This window comes from Scomber japonicus, chromosome 3 (genome assembly GCF_027409825.1).
Source record: "Scomber japonicus isolate fScoJap1 chromosome 3, fScoJap1.pri, whole genome shotgun sequence".
NCBI classification, from domain to species: Eukaryota; Metazoa; Chordata; class Actinopteri; order Scombriformes; family Scombridae; genus Scomber; species Scomber japonicus.
The window spans coordinates 8270673-8287875 of record NC_070580.1 but is presented as its reverse complement, the minus strand read 5'-3'; positions in this window follow the sequence as shown (position 1 = coordinate 8287875).

The following is a 17203-nucleotide window of genomic DNA, read 5'->3' as shown; positions in this document are numbered from 1 at the left end:
GTTGAAGTATAAGACATGCTCCATCCACTGAGTCCACCAGACTTATCAGCCCACGAAGAAGTCAGCCTTGCCACTTAATCCATGGCGGTTTATCTCTTTCTCCCGGTCAGCCTGATGTGGGTTCAGCCACAGTCGTTGGAAGCAGAGGTGCTGGGGGAGCGCTAGCCTCCAGGTGGCTGGCAGCCTGTAGGTCCATTTGTGTTTGTTGCAATAATTATGTTTTTCTGCCGTGTGCTTGGCAAAAAAAGACCCTGGGTGTAAAGATAGGCGAGTAGGAGAAAAAAAGAATACATGGCTCACGGACCTGGTTGACGCATGCTGGTTAGAATTGTCTCCGGCAGCTCCGACTACTAAAAACCGTAGTTATCAAGTTGACAGGACAGAGGAAACTCTCCAGAGGAAACAGGATTAAACTTTTAGCTTCCGAAATACATTTTTCAGACAGCTCTGATGGAGCTCAGGGTTTATCAGGAAGACGTCTGCTTTACTCTAAACAATTTCACTTTATGAACCTGGACTGTGTGTGTGACGTTTTGGTTGCATTGAAGAACACAGAATATCAATTAACAGTAGATCCTAAGACTTCAATAAAGTTAGGCTTGTGTGTAAATGCCCACAGCATCTCTCCTAATGGGGAGACACACTTATCATTTCTGCTACAGCTGGATCACTGCAAGTATTCAATAAATTTAAGCTTTTTTTCGGAGAGGATGTTTAAAGGTGTAGTGTGTAGAATTGAGTGCCATTTGGTGAGACAGACTTGGCAGAAATGGAATATAATAAGTAATAAATAATACATTTTTTTGTAATTAGTGTACTATCGCATGAAAAAATTTGTGTTAGCTTAGAATTAGCCCTTCATATCTACATAGGCAACAGGACCACAGATGCTGCCATGTGCATTGCAATGTTTCTACAGTAGCCCAGAATGGACAAATCAAACACTGGCTCTGGAGAGGGTTTCACATTCACCAAAGGTTCTTCTTTATACCTGAAAGGTGGGTGGGGTGGGGATATTCAGTTGGTTGCAATCTACAGTCTCATCCCTAGATGCCACTAAATCTTACACACTGGTCCTTTAATAGTTAGCTAGTTAGCACTTGCTGATTTATGTGCCTTTTAGGGACTACATTCACATATTCACATCTAAATGTGTATGTAATTCCCTGCACAGGCAAGAATGGAAAATCTAGGTGGTATGGGTACTTCTATTGATAGAATAGAGTGTGAGCATGAAGTTTTCTGTAAATAGTGCAGATTTGGTTTTTCATTAGCTGGCCAGTACTGAAGCAACATTAGGTGCATGCTGTAATGAATGCATGAGGGGTAGCCTCTGTTACATGTGTGCACCTCTACTAACAAATAGTTAATTAACAGTGCTGTGACTGTAGAGCCGTTGCACATCAGGTGTTGCCAGTGCAAATGTAGCCTTCTGTATTTTAGACTGATAAAGCTACTGTATATAAGACACTTTTTTACCTGTACTGTTGTGTACAGCCTTTATAGACTGATGCTCTGCTGGTTGAGCATGTTGGACAGGTAGTGTTTTGATGTTATTGTCTTTGTAATGCAGGACAATGCAATGTAAACTGCTTGCTTTAAAAAAAAATGTGTTTAAGTTTTTCTATGTTTGCTCTTTTTTCTTCTAACTTTTCATAAGCCTGCTTTTTTGGGTAAAAAGCTGTCTCACCCACTTTTGCATTGGCTCACCCAAAATACAATTTCTGCCTAGGCCACTGCTTGAGACATTGAAAAAGTAATCTGAGTTGTCCTTGACTTATTACTTCCTTATTTATTAATGTATTTATGCAGTGCTGCTTGTTTCTTGGGTTTACTGTTGATGAAGTCAGACTCTCTGTATTTCTTGTCTTGGGCAGCTATGGTGGCTTGTTGTACATGTTAACTACTCAGGTCTTCTACTTATTCAAAACAAACCCCTGCTGCTGCTGCCAGAATCATAAAATGCATTACTTCCCACTTTTTTCCCCCTTGCAGACCTCCCAGACGCACAGTGTTTACAAGTCTTTTTCAACTATAAGTTGAATCATGAATAATGTTGTGTTCAAGGACAGGGAAACGATGATTGTTGTTGGAACCATAACTGCATGCGCAATTTCTTTGATTATTTTAATTGTATTTTGACTTCCTGTGAGAAACTATTGATGTGCAAATGTAAACAGAATTACAACGCTATGTTTCCAAAGTTCGACTGAGACTCGGTTCTGTTTGTTTTGATCCATTTTGCAATATCTGTAATTAATGTTTTTAGTTGTGTCAGTTTCAGTCATAGGCAAGCATTGTGTTTTTTACAGTCATAGCTTGTAGTCTGGCATAGGTGGCAAATATAGAATAATGTCAGCGCTTTTCCTGAGCTTAAAGCCTTCTGTGTCAAGTCATAAATCTAATATATAAACTATTTTGTCCTCTCAGCAAGCTGGCAGAGTTAGAAAAAAAACAAACAAGAACAGGCATTTAAAATCTGCCCCTTCATTACACCCTTATGGTATTTTTCAGTTCCAGCTACATTAATACAAAACATGTCTTTGCTAATGTTACTCAGAAAGTTGTGGGTTGTGATTTAGTCCTGTCATTTCCTTTCACTGTTGTACCCATGATAGCCACCCAGCCCCAGATGGGTGCCTAACCAGATGAAAAGCCAATTAACTTGATTGATCCCTTTTAAATGAACAGCATGTAACAGCTTTAAAGTTAGCTTTGTCCAAACTAATTTAGTCAGATGAAAATGTTAATTATTGAATTCTGTCCTTTCACTCCACCCTGAACGACATCAGCTTTCATAATTACAAGTCATAACTTCCTTAATCTAGATAACACAATGATTTTGGGAGAAAAGAGAAACCTACCACGTCTTAAACTGAGTCTAGGCTGTTGTTGTTGTAGTAGTTTAGCAGTTTAGTTTAGTTCTTATTATTTGCAGCAAACTGGATGTGAGAGTGTCCTGGCTATTATCAGGTATTTAGAGTATGCTCTGTAGGTTTGCACATGAAAGCATTTGCGTTCACAAACCTGGATAAGCTGCTGTACTGGTCATGAAAAGTGTGTGTGGGCTAGCTGGTTCATTCTGAAAGAAACTACAATAATGGAGCATGTAAGCATTATATCCAGGTGTTGGATCACTGTCTGCCATCTGTGAATGGGTGGTTCCTGAAACCATGTATGAAGTAAAGTGGCAATAGTGGGAGCCATTTCACGTGTCTTGGGCTAAGCAAACAGCTGTGTGTTATTTTAAAAAGCCATGGACAAACACAATCAACAAACATTAAAGATAGCTTGCTGTTACCAGTTGATGGATAGGCTAGTTATTAGCTATCCAGCTACGTGAAAACTGCTAAAGTGTTTTCTTTTTCTGTTGCTGTTACCAAACAACTCTGGATAGATTACTGCCTACTGGACATAAAAATGGCAAAGTGATAAAATGACATCTGAATTTTATCTGAGGGTTGGACATTAGAAACAACAAGTCTAAATGGGGTCTAATGACTGATTTATGCTTGATCAGAACTAGTGTGTGTGGAGTGTCATCATACCATGTCTGAAGTCTAATTGTTCTAAATGGCCACTCAAAGGCAGAGTGAAAGGACAGCTGTCATAGCAGTGAAGGGAAGCTTGACAATCATCTGAATATGCAAAGCTGGCTAATCACAATGTAAAGTGGGTAGTAATGTCAGATCGTTGGTTTCGGAAACTTACAGAAATTATCAGATGCAGTCCCCCTAATATTATGTCAGAAACCTGGATTATTTTAGAATCATATGCCAAATATGATCAAAACAGGATAATACTCATACACAGAATACCAGTGTGTTTAAACATACTTGGTATCTCAGTTTCTATAAAGGCTGCAAAGTGTTTACTTGTTCTATACTGTATGTCCGGTCTGCAGAGACACAAGTGACCATGGGATGTAGGGCTGAAAGATGTTGGAGATAGCCACAGTTGACATGGTTTTCAATAATTTTCGCCAGGAGAGGACCAGAGAGGAGGAAGTGACACAAGAAAATTGTAAAAGCAGAGATGAAAGGTGATGAAAGATGTGGGTGGCCTATTCACTTTTTCCACATTTTATCAACTAACCAACATTTCCTGTACATCAAAGAAACAAATGAACTGACCTGGATTCATCAAAGAAGCAGCAGATGGTTATTGTCGGCCTTGTTTCATATGAGATCACATAATATACTCTCTTCTGGTTAGAAAAAGGTCAGATTCAGAGCCCTCCAGTTCATATTCCAAGCAACATTTACAGTGTCTCACACCTCTAATTTGAGTGTGCAGGAAATGTCCTAACACCCTGAAATTGCTTTATCAGTACCTTTCAGAGTGGAGGAAGTACATCATCTTCTAAAACATGTAAAAGGAGGCTCCAGCATACCATTTAATGACAGAAACTTATGGGTCAAAAGTTTCAGTTTAAGAAAAAACAATATACCCTTCAGATTTGGTATTGATCCAACTTGCTATGACTAAGCAAGTATTTGCTACTTTGAATGCCATCATTTTATTATAGTTTCTCTCAGTTGCTTTGGTCCAATTCTCTCATTGGAATAGTTGTACACTCCAAAACATGTAGAAATCACATCCACAAAATCTCTCAGGCATATATTCCATAACTAGCAATGATATGGAAGTTTTGTAACATCGGCTAAATTGGTAAATTTCCTGTCAGGTGATATTCTCAAACATTTATAGAGCTTGACCGTTACAGTATCACTTGTTTCTGAACATGGAGGAACATAACCAGGTAGACAATGAACAGAGGAAACTCCCTAATTAGGGAAAAGGAGTAAGGATACGTGGTGGGTGGGGAAGACAGCAAAACTAAGGATGAGACAAAGGAGTACAAAGACATATAGCTTTTCCAGATGAAGTACTGGAACCACAATTGTCCACCATGTAATTAACCCTGGCTTTATAATGGCACAGGCTGGTTGCCAAGTACAGCTTGATGTAAACCTGTTTACCGTCTTCAATTATCCAAACATTCTGCAGGGAAAACAGGTATGAACCTATTCAATACTGTAATTATTCATGTTAACGTGTTCTATTGACAGCAGTACAATAACTAGAAGTCAGTGCATGTCTGAGACTCATGTAAGAAATACATGAGACACACAACATAGTGCATTACAGTACAGTACAGTACTATAAATTAATTTCAGTGTGTCGGACTTTGTGTACTAGAGCAGTTTTTACACCTCAGCAAGAGCAACAGATCTGCAGCATGGTGACAGCAAATAATGCTTTTAGATTTAGAGAGATCCAAAATGCAATTTTAGAGGACAATAGCGTCTTTCAAAAATATCACCTGTCAGCATCTCTACAGTAGACAGAGTAGAGTGTTGAGGAGACATCAGATGACCATAAAACAACTCTAGAAACTATGACAAAGTAGTACCAGTACAATATGTAGGCCTTATGGTATGTAGAGTGGTACTTATTGAAGTTGCAGAGAAGAACACAGTTATTACACTCATGTGTTTGTGAATGAGGCTGGTTTCAATTTGGTAAAAGGCAGGAGACGTGTCTGAAACTTTATAGATCACCAAGCCACGGTGGGTGTGCAAGACCAACGCAGGGTCAGTATAACAATGTAGGCTGCAATATCTGAGAATGATGTATTTCTATTATTGGCCCATATAACACCCACCATCTCCTGACATCTGTGGACCCCCTCTACAGAGATCTTATCCCTGAGAATGAGAGAGGTTTAATGAGACATGACTTGCCAGATTTTGTAATTGTGTGTGAAAATGTAAGCTTCCACTGTGAAAATGGTGTAATGGTTTGCACCAATGGATGCTGATGGAGTTTATTCCACCATATTCTCCATTTCTGAATCCGGTCGAGGAATCTCTCTCTGCATGGAGGTGGAAAATAAATAATCATTGGACCCAAGATCAAATGTATTGTTGAAATGGATGCCACAGCAGAAGATTGCAGCGATGGTTGCAGCATGTAAGTAGATTTTCTCCACGTGTGATGCCGAAGAAAATCTCAGGCCAGACAAACAGGAGCGATGTGACGTTCAATGAGATGTATGCAGTCTTTAGTGTAGAACTATAGCTTTACTGTGTTCATGTATTTTTGTACTTGACTGTGTACTTGACCTAACCCTAACCCTAACCCTGTGTAAAGTTTCTGTTGACTGTGTTGTACAGACTATAAAGACCTTTCCAGTTAGTATAAATAAAAAATAAGCTACATGGATATGTGAGCGCCCTTTTGCTGTACAAAGAGCTATGTAAAAAACCTTGTGTTGAAATTGGTGTCTGAATAGTGTTCAGTTTGATACACAATAGCATTCAATACAGTAAACATTCAGTGTCAATGAATAAGTGGACTGACATTTGGATGTTATGAACACTTCCAGGGGTGCACTGACAAAACATCTAAACATTTGCACCAGCACTTCTTACACAATGCCAAAGGAACCTTCCATCCCGTAGGCATTAGCTTATTTACTGACAAAATAACTTAGTTCTGATGTTTTGGGTGAGTTATGACCTTTTTGCAGGTGAACTATGGTGTTGTGCTGCACCATGTAAGCTGTTCTGACAAATGCACCTGGAGCTTTGAGAATGTTCAAACTGTTTTAATGAAATGAGTTCTATATTTTTGATAATGTGCAATGACTTTTTTACTGTTGCTGCATGTCTCCAATCTAAATGGACCAACTTGCTTTACAATACTAAAATACAACTACACTAACATAGAATATGTAGTGTACACTATATACTCTGCAGGCTTTATTATGTATTTTACTGAACACTGTACATGGTGACTTATATATACATATATATGCATACAAAATATTGAATATTAAATAAAAAACAATGTCCATTGAAAAAAAAAACATACCAGCATGAAAACAAACCTGCGAAATGGAAAAATGTATCATATGATTAGATTGTATGATAAGGCACCTGCTGTCTGTTTGACCACAATGGTGGGCAGAGTCATAAATGTTTTATTTTAGTAACTTCTGGCTTCAGAAAACATCAAAAACAGATTTAGAAATAGTCTTGGGCTGAAAGGTGTGTAGTTTTTATAATTTGTAACAGAGTTATTAGCATTATAAAAACTGTCTCTCATGCCACATTGGCGGTGCTAGTGCTTTTTAAAAATATTGATCACTGGAGATTTAATGACCTATTAATGAAAAAAAACATGAATTATATATATCATTGAATGGATTAAATTACATGTAAGTCATTTTTAAAGCCCTAAAAGATGCAGATGCTTCTACACATGAAAAACAGGCCTGGTCTGCTGGTACAATTCAGTTTATTAATGCAAGCACTGACATATGAAAAATTGCTATTGTATTGTAGCATTTCAGAACATTGGCAAGCATGTTTCATTTGTGAATGACCTTAATCTCAAATCTCAATACATTTCACTTCTTGAAAAGTTTCCAGTCCCCTTTTCAAGCACTGCTCTTGCATAATACCCAAGACCTGTTACCTATTTACGAAAAAAAAAAACCCAAAAAACAATCAAAAATTCCTTCCTCGGTGTAAAAATGTTTGCTCTTCCATGTGCTTCTCTCAAAGAAAGGAAGCCCTTTCCCCTCCTCCAATGTTGCTAGTACAAATTACTGAATACAGTGTGTTTTTATTATGGCCAGTGCAAGCAGAGCTCTATCCACCTGCAGAATCAATCACTCTTTTTGTGATGGCTCTGCTGGTGACTGTCTTGCTGGAAACCAAATTACACTGAGTAAATGGCCTCTGTGGTGCCAGTGCAGACATTCGGGTCATTATGATTAGTTTGGGTGGAAGTTCCTGTTTGTGATATTTGACTTGTTTCCGCTAATAAATGTCATCTCTTACAAAAGCATACTTTCATATTGAGGAAAGTGGGACCAATGTTTGTTCCTACAGTACATGCCCTATATAATGTTATGGTTAATTATTTGCACTGTATGGACTGTCTCATTTAGAGAAAAGGCGCAGTTATTCACTTCAACACCTTTGTAGTCCTTATTCTCATGAAAAGGTGCTAAATGAGGAGCTAGAGAGCATTATGAAGGACACCACTGTTTACACCTAGTGAGGAGTAGCATCGTTAAATTCATTTTCCAATTAGTTCTTTCCATTATCATTCAGTTTACGTAGCTACTTTCCAGTTTCCATTTCTAATTAGTATTTTATATTAAAACTGTTTGTTTCCCATTGTGGACCAGGTTAGCACCACAGTTTACCTTTGCTTGGAAGTAGCATTGTTAATTGCATTTCCTGGTAGCGCTGGAGTAGCCTATTGCTAATTAATTATGTCTCCAGTATTTTTTTCACTATCTGGATAGCACAGTATGGAAAATGAATGAATGAATGAATGTTTTACTTAAGTGAAAAAGTGTTAATGTGTTAAAGTCACAGTTAAACGAAAATTAGAGCGTCATTTAGGGCTTTGTATCAATACTCGATACCTTTAAGATATCGACCGAACTATGGAAACGTCTCCCATCAAGCAGGACCTTCAATCGATCCTTTTTACACCCAGAGCGAAAAAATATGACTATTTGTATGAACTTGTTCACAGCCAATCAGTGCAACCATTCTTTGATTTAATGCAACATGTGATTGGCCCACTGCCACATCAGCTACAACCTGTCTGTGGTGGTGAAGTCACGGTGAATTTGAGTTACCAGGCTTAGCAGTTCAGCAGCCAAGATGCCACCTAAACCCTCTAAAGTGTAGCTACACTATACACCTGTTACACCAGATAAAAGCAAGTGTGCTAAATGTGTAATGGATATTGAATGAAGTACTCATTTAGCACTTTAAGGATATTTGGATTGGTACTGGTATCGTACTTTGTGAAACGATACCAAACCCTAGTTTCTTTAGATGTTGTAGTGATATGTACTGTATTTTCCAGTGGTTTGGAATATGTTACTAGAGGGATTGAAATCTTTGATTGGACTGCTAAAAAAGAGTGGGTGTGGTTTATTGAATACAGGGCGATTGAGAGCTGCAGGGAGAAATGAAGCTGTGAAGGACGGTTGGCTTCTCTCACACACTTCCCTCACCCATGTGGTTAGATCAGGAGGAGGACAGGGGAGACATGAACGAATTAGACTTTAACTATCTTCTTTTTTCGAATCGAAAACAAAGTTTTTGCTCACTGATATAACACACACTTCCCTCTATAGCGCTGCTGTGCTTTGACCTTCAAGCGGTCAAGTGTGGTTTTACCCTATTCCATCAAATGAGAATTGCTCGCCTGGCACATGAGCCAAAAAAGATTCTAGCCTCAGGGTTTGCTTCCATGTTGCTGAATATGCGCAGTCGTATTTCTCCCACTCTGCAAGTTCCCACTCACACTTTACATCAGGATGACCTCATGGATTTAAAAATGGCTTTTATAGACACTGAGAAAGTTTAACAAACATAAAACCTTACTGGATTAAAAAAAGGGTCATAATGGTCTTTATTTGCAGGCAGTTGGAAGTGTTCTCTCAACAGTTTTAGGTGCCTGTTATACAATGTTGGTGACGCTGTATTCAATTCTCTTTATACATCCATGGGTTGTTTCATTATGGATGCCCAAAGTCACATTTAATTGGATACATTTTTGTTTACACCTCTAAACTCAAGATGAGTCATCAAACTGTATTTTAAGAGGGGATGCTGAAAGTACCTAGAATGCATTTTGTTCCAAATGGCAGCAACGGTGGACATTAATCTGCTGTGGTTTATGTCACTTTATTTAGTTTGAATATTTTGTTCAGGTGAGAAAGTAACTATGTAGATTCCCAATATGTGGTCAGTTTATCCAAATGACGCCTATTCATAAATTTGCTTTGATGTTTTTGGAAATTTGAGGAGCCGCTGGCAGGATGAGACCAGCTGGTCATCTCAGCTGTTAGCTTTCCGACTCCTGAGATGATCGGCTGGTCAACATCCGTCGTCATCCCAGGAGAACATGATCCCATGATCTGATCTGTGCAGCTCTTCGGTGATTTACCGCTGGCTCTAATGTCTCTGCAGCATTCTGATATATGATATAATTCCTTTTGGAAGATGAATCTTGGTCTCATAGATGAAATTTAACAATTGTAGCTGCCACATTAGTTTGAATGTAAAGTGAAACTTCATGTTTTTACTAGACAGAAGAACAGTGCTGCCTCTGAGGCTCTAAACGTACAGATATCACCAGCTTTACAGAAATAAAAATGAATAGATCAGTTTGTATTAAATTTAGTTTAATTTCATTAAGCTATGTAATAGTTTGGATTTTTATGATAGCTGCATTATAGGCTGAGTAAAATCATTTACTGCATCTCTTTATCAAGTGTTAGTGGAGCTTTGAGTTGAGATTATTTTGTCACAGTACAGTCAGATAGGTTTGGAGACTTGGTCACCACTTCCTGTAGCTCTTATTTCAAATTAAAAGCCATCTAGTATGGAAGCTCACCCATTCCCCATCCCATAACTGCTGGGTCAAAGACGTTCTTAACAATCTCAAATTTGAGAAAGTAAGGTTTTCCCTCAGTGGCTCTACCAAAACATTCCAAGATACATCCTCCTTCCAAGACCCCTTCCTAGAATGTGTTAATTCCCCTAGCTAGTCTCTGGAGTCAGAGGAAGACTAAGCTCCTATCCCTACACGTCTGTCCTACAACAGCTGTTTGCCCATCAACTCAACTTAGCTCTCTACATTAAAAGTGTAATGTTGCTGTAGCTTAAGTTTAGCTTCTAGCTTCACTAGCTTTAGTTTCAAAGCAGTTTCCTCAGCACTGCTGCATGTTGTCTGTAACCATAACAGTACTGTACAGTAATTGGACAGCAATGCCATTTAATATTATTTGCAGATGAAAATAGATTGGACAAAATGAATAAAACATCCAACAAAAAACAGATGATACAGGACTATTTAAAGACAATGAGCACCAGTCATATAAACGACTGATATTATGAAATGTATCGCAGATTAACATCAATTCATTTTAGATCTGTAAAGCTTCACTTCAACTATGAGATCCATGAGCCTCCAGACAAAACAAATTATGCCAACACTGGCAGTAGTCCAAGAGAAGCCGTTTGATTCAGTATCTTATAATGAGTAACAAAAAATATGCAGTATTTCATTTCAAAAGCCAAGTTCACAGAGCACAGTGAGCTGCTTCAAGACACTAAAGAACATACCACAAAGAGGTCTGGCACATATAGTGATGTATTATAGTAATGGTACTCTCAGAAGTGACCCCATGCCCAGGTGTCTGATCCTTATGAAATATTGTACAGACATGCCTCTCCTATCAGACACAAGCTTGAATATCATATGTGCCATGATAGCTTTCTGAAGGCAGTGGGAAGATATTATGTTGAACAGTGTATCAGAGGTAGACACTATCTTTAAAAAACCTGTTTCTTTTCATAAACAACTTTTTAAATTGCAGCAATTGATGGGACTGCATCATGAGTGATATGATTATTATAGTCATGATTTCTTTTTTTATTATAATGACATTGTCGTCATACTTGTGTTCTCTGTATCTGTTGGTTACATTATTAAATGACTCAACATCATGACTGTCTATTTAGAATACCAGATGTAAACAATCTGCTTTGTCGACACTGTGAAGTCGTCATTTTGAACCAATGTGCCCGACTAAATTAAGACTTTTGATATGACTCATCTCCTTCCTATAACTAAGAGTGCTTGAGGAATGTTTGCATTTCTATTAATTCTGTCTGTTATATCTCAATATCATGTTTATGTATCCTTAAAATAATTCATGAGTTATTATATGTTAAAATCTGATATTTATATACTGAGTGATAATCCTATACACAGTGTTGGGGAGTAACTAGTTACATGTAACGCTGTTACAGTTACTGGTAACATGGTTTTTAATGATGTCACAGTACCAATTAAGCTCATGTCAGACTTTTGACTTTTTCATAGAATATCTTTATTTTATATTCTAAAATGTACATGAACTAACAAATACATTTTCAAATGAGAGATATATCTTGCTTTATAAGAAATGATCTCTCTTATAGATCATGTCAGTATCCATGAAAAACAGCTGAACTCAGATTTTGGTGCTTAACAGCAGAAAACATTCATTAGAAAAGTAATCTAAAAATAATCAAATGTAATAAGTTACATTACTTTGATTAAGTAATCAAAATATTTACATTACTTATTACATTTTAAATAAGGTAACTAGTAATCTGTGACCTATGACATTTCTATAGAAAGAACAGAATAGAATAGAATAGAATAGTCTTTATTGTCATTGTCAGGACAATGACATTTTGTTGGAGCAGTCCTCCAGCTGCCTCGTACATATAAATAAATATAAATATAAAAAAGAAAAGAAAACAATTAACAATATATACAATTGGCACAGTCAACAATAATTAAAAACGTGTGCAAAGAAGTCCAAGCCTTAAAGGGGCCAGCAGTGCAATGTGTGTGTGTAGGTGTGTGTAACCTTACCAACTCTGTATATACATTAGCACATTTTCTTGCAATGATCTATTGAAATGTTGTTGTATAAAATGACACCAGGGCACTAAAACAGTGAACTTCAATACACATTTAATAATTATAAATAACTAAATAAAAAACAGAACAAAAATATACATATATATTAAACTCAGAAAAAAGATCAAATATACATATAAATCTGCCTATATAATGTCCAGTTATAAACTGTACACAGGACTGCAATGTACACAGTAATCATTACATACATGTTAAAGATGAATATGACGTATTGTATATATTTCTTCACAGTGATGTGTTTGTTGAAACTCAGCAGGCTGTTTGATATTTTAATGCTGAAAAGTGTTATTGTTAGAAGGACTCTCAATACTTTCTCTTTTTTCCACTCTCTCTCTCTCTCTCTTTCTCTCTCTCTCTCCCTCCCTTTCTCTCTCCGTTTCTCTCTGTCGGTCTCTTAGCTGACCAAGGGGCTGATTGTGTTGTGGCTGCAGAGGAAAGAACAGGGAGACTCCACTTACTCTGTGAGTACTCAATCAGTGGGAAACATGCTTGTCTGTTGGCCTTCGTGATTTATTACATGCTATAAATGACTGTGAGTATAGCTGTTTTTCCAGGTAGAGGAGCTGTGGTAGCATACAATAATCTCCTCTTCTTTGAAATGTGTGTGTGTGTGTGTGTGTGTCTGTGTGTGTGTGTGTGTGCGTGTCTTCTATTAATTCACAGTTGATTGGTGGCTATCGAGGTCAGTGATCATGTTGTGACAAACTTCTCTGATCATTATGTGTGATGCATGCTGAACATTAGGTCTGGTCACAAGTAGGCTGAAGGAGCCAGTGTGTTAAACATACAGAGTTAATAAGTTATTAGTTATTAATCTGAGATATAATTGGACAAAGACTACAGGTTTATGTTCAGTATAAACAATAGTTATCTTCCATTAACTAGCCAATAAATGTAGATTGATAGATGCGTAGATAGTTAATAATCGATTAATTAGGACAAATATAGACTTATGCACACACCAAACATTCTTCTTTTTTAAAAATATAAAATTGAAAATGATCAAAATGTAGCCTAAAATATAATGAAATGCCTTCAAGTGAATAATGAAAGTTGCAAGTATAGTCTATACTGATCAATATCAATATATATCAATATTTGATCATATGATATTGGTTTTGGCTGCCAACGACAATGTAGGTCCACACTTTGGTCCGGACTCAAATATTTCCTATTGGATGGATTTCAAAGGAATTTTTAACAGCCATGCATGGTGCTAAGAGGATGAACCTCACTTACTCTGGTGACTCTCTGACTTCTCCTCTAGAACCACCAACAGATTGACATTTGTTGGAGTTCCATCACTACGTATCTCAAGAACTATTGGATTGGATTGACATTTGGTACATGCATTCATATACCCCTCAGGATGAGTTGTAATAACTCCTCTAGCATCATTATCAGGTCAAACTTGTAGTTGTATAGCCTCTCACAGCTGCTTGACTGTCAGTCTGATTGTGACATTTCTATCACCCTGCACTGGGAAGCACTTTATGCTTGTTGTTTAAGAGGGTACTATGCAAATTCAATTATCATTATTATTTTAATCATTATTCATGGTCCACATAAACACATAACTGACTAAATTGAAGGGTCTCTTGAATGTTTTTATTGGTGCTATGACCATAATATGTCAATAAGTCCAATATGTTTTATAAAAGGTCTCTATTGGAGAAGTCATGCAATGGAGACACTCTTTCTGAATAACCACAAACATGTTTTTGGCATTTCTATTGAACTGTGTCTTGTTAATTATCAGCTGTCACATCTACTGATATATCTTCAGTAAGCATAAGAAATAAACCATTCTATTGGTCAGTAAGGAGTGCTGTAAGTAACAAACTGCCCAGCTTGGAGAGAACTGAAAACATCTCCATCTGCTTCTGAAAACAGCAAAAAAAGAAAGAAATGGAAAATCTGTAGTGCCAATTACCAGTATGCAAATGATGCATCACTGCAGCTAATCATGACTTCTGACCCAACTCTGACAAATTAAAAGCAAAAAGATGACAAAAGACCACTCAGGTTCTTTGTATCTTCTTTCTTCAGGCATTTGTAATTATTCATCTCACATCTGAGGTCTTGTAATGCTCAAACTTCATGTGCAGTTCTGTTTGCTGAGTCTGTATTGAACTGACAGGATGTTAGCTTTCAATATTCTTCTCTCTCTCTCTTAGTCAATGTGTAATATGCACTCGCACAATGAGTGACAGTTTGTCGACGGAGCTGCGGTACTGCTCACGCTCCTTTGTGGTAGACTGGATTTAAGATGGACTGTAATGTGAGATCAGGAGGCTTCTGTGGATATTAACATTCTGGCACCTTTTCTGATGAAACAGAACAGCACAGCCTATGCTTACAATATATATGGCTCAATGACTTTGTGTGTGACTTTTTGTGTTAAGTCAAATTTAAAGGGGTTAAAATTTGAAAATAATTTTGGAGTCAGCTTAAAATTTCTGCTTTTAATCCATTTTGAGAGAATATATTAGAGGGTTATGGCAAAAAATGTCTAAGTGGTGTAACCATAACAACTTTGTACCAAATAATGAAACTTGCTTAAAAATGCTAAATTCTCAATAAAACACCATATCAACTAGTTTGGCATGATCTTACATTATAACTTTTTAAATAATGGAATGGAATACAATTGTTCTACATGTTTAATTTAATCTGGGGAATTATGTAAATCAGGAACCTTTTCTTTTTCTTTTTTTGTAAATGGAATAATTCTTTGTATAAATCAACTTAAATACACTCTAGGTAGATAAAATATTTAATATTTCATTATTTTGTGGTTACACCATTTGACATTTTTAGGAGCATTCAGTCCTTCTTTTGGTTAAAAATGGTGCACATGTGATATAAAACCAACAAAAATACAAAATGTACATTTTAACAAACCTGATGCTGCTTTTAAAACTATTTTTTTTAAAGATAATTAATAATAAAATAAAGAGATTTGAACTGCTCATCTTACCAACCCTTATTTGTCACTGACCCATATATGTATTATGAATGATGTATTATTTTATTAGTATTAATTTTATTTATAAGGACCCATGTACAGTGTTAAACATAAATGTTACCTTTTGATGTACTGTACTAGACTAAGCTCATAGCTCATTTTAATCTGCAGTCCCTTTGGTAACAATTAAGACCTCTAAAAGCACAATAACAAACAGTACAAAGCAAAAAAACACATAGGACACACAATACAACGGTACACACAGTAGCACATCACACACACACACACACACACACACACTCCCACACACTGTCCACTACACATGGCAAATGTATGGTTATCAACCTAAAAAGCAAGACTATTTCCATACATGAAAAGCCCATGAGATAAAACGTGGAGTAAATAGTTAGGAGATGTAAAGCTTAATATGAGCAATAGCTTAATGGACAATTACTACTGTGAACAAAGCTATATGTTTTGATGCTGTGTGTGCTCTGAACCATGATAATGTAGCATCAGGCTGATGTCTTTATGGGGCTCAGTGCTATGCTTAATGTCATGCTTATCATGCTATGAAGAAAAAAAAAGACAGGGGAAAACACATTAATTACCTCTCACAAGGCTACTGAAGTTAATTTCTATAGTCACGTGTTTAACCAATTACTCAGAGCGTAATGAAGTGGAACATAGCTCACCAGAGTTCACAGGACACCCAACCCCCAACCACCACAACCCTCTTTTTTTATTCCTTAGCCTCATTTGGCTATTCCAGACTTGGGGGGGGGGAAGCTAATCATCACTAAACATTAATACCAGGCAATACTTCACTACGGATGCATACATTTATCCGTGTCAATATCCATTCCTCATTTAATAATTTCGCCACAGCTATCTCAATATCACTCGCTTACTGAGAAAGGCGGGGAAAGCACATTATCTATGCCGGGGTGTTACAGTATTAGGGATTATCCCTGACAGATAGTTTCCCTTCCAGGCACCATTAGCTTGGCCTCATCCCATTTGGTATTTCCAGCACCTGCGACCACCATCCGACGGGCACAAGAATTATTGCCATTGTATTTTTTCCAGGGTATATAAATTAATCACGGGGATCACAAGCATCTACTTTAAATTTCTGGACTGTGACCAAGAAACACATCCTCCCCAAGGATGCCAAGTACCTATGCATCATTAAAACAGAGTTGTGCTATCTGACAGAGGAACAGTGCCAGCTCCCTCACTTATATACCTTATGGAATTATAGTCTCTGCATTTCCGCACCAGGCATAATAGCTACTGTCTAAGGCTAAATGCAATCAAGGTCCTTGAGTATGACTTTGAATGCTTAACGAAGAAGGGGGCCACGTGTTCAGATGAAGTTGATCAGCTTGAAAGTGAAAGTGGACAGCTGACTACAGCGAACATAAATTAACATCGATCATTGGGGCAGAGCACGTACACTAATGACTCAAGGCTGCAGGGGCTTGTTAGACAACTTCTGCAATGGACTATAATGGCTCCCATATCCTCACAATCCACTAAATACCAATGGCTGTAATTCCTCATTGAGCATCCCCTCATCTCAGCGTTGGCAAATCATCTATCTTTGATTTACATGCATGAATGAATTATGTGGCTGTTAATAGAGATATTGCAGAATTACCTAAGAAGCTATGCCTCAAATAGTGCAAA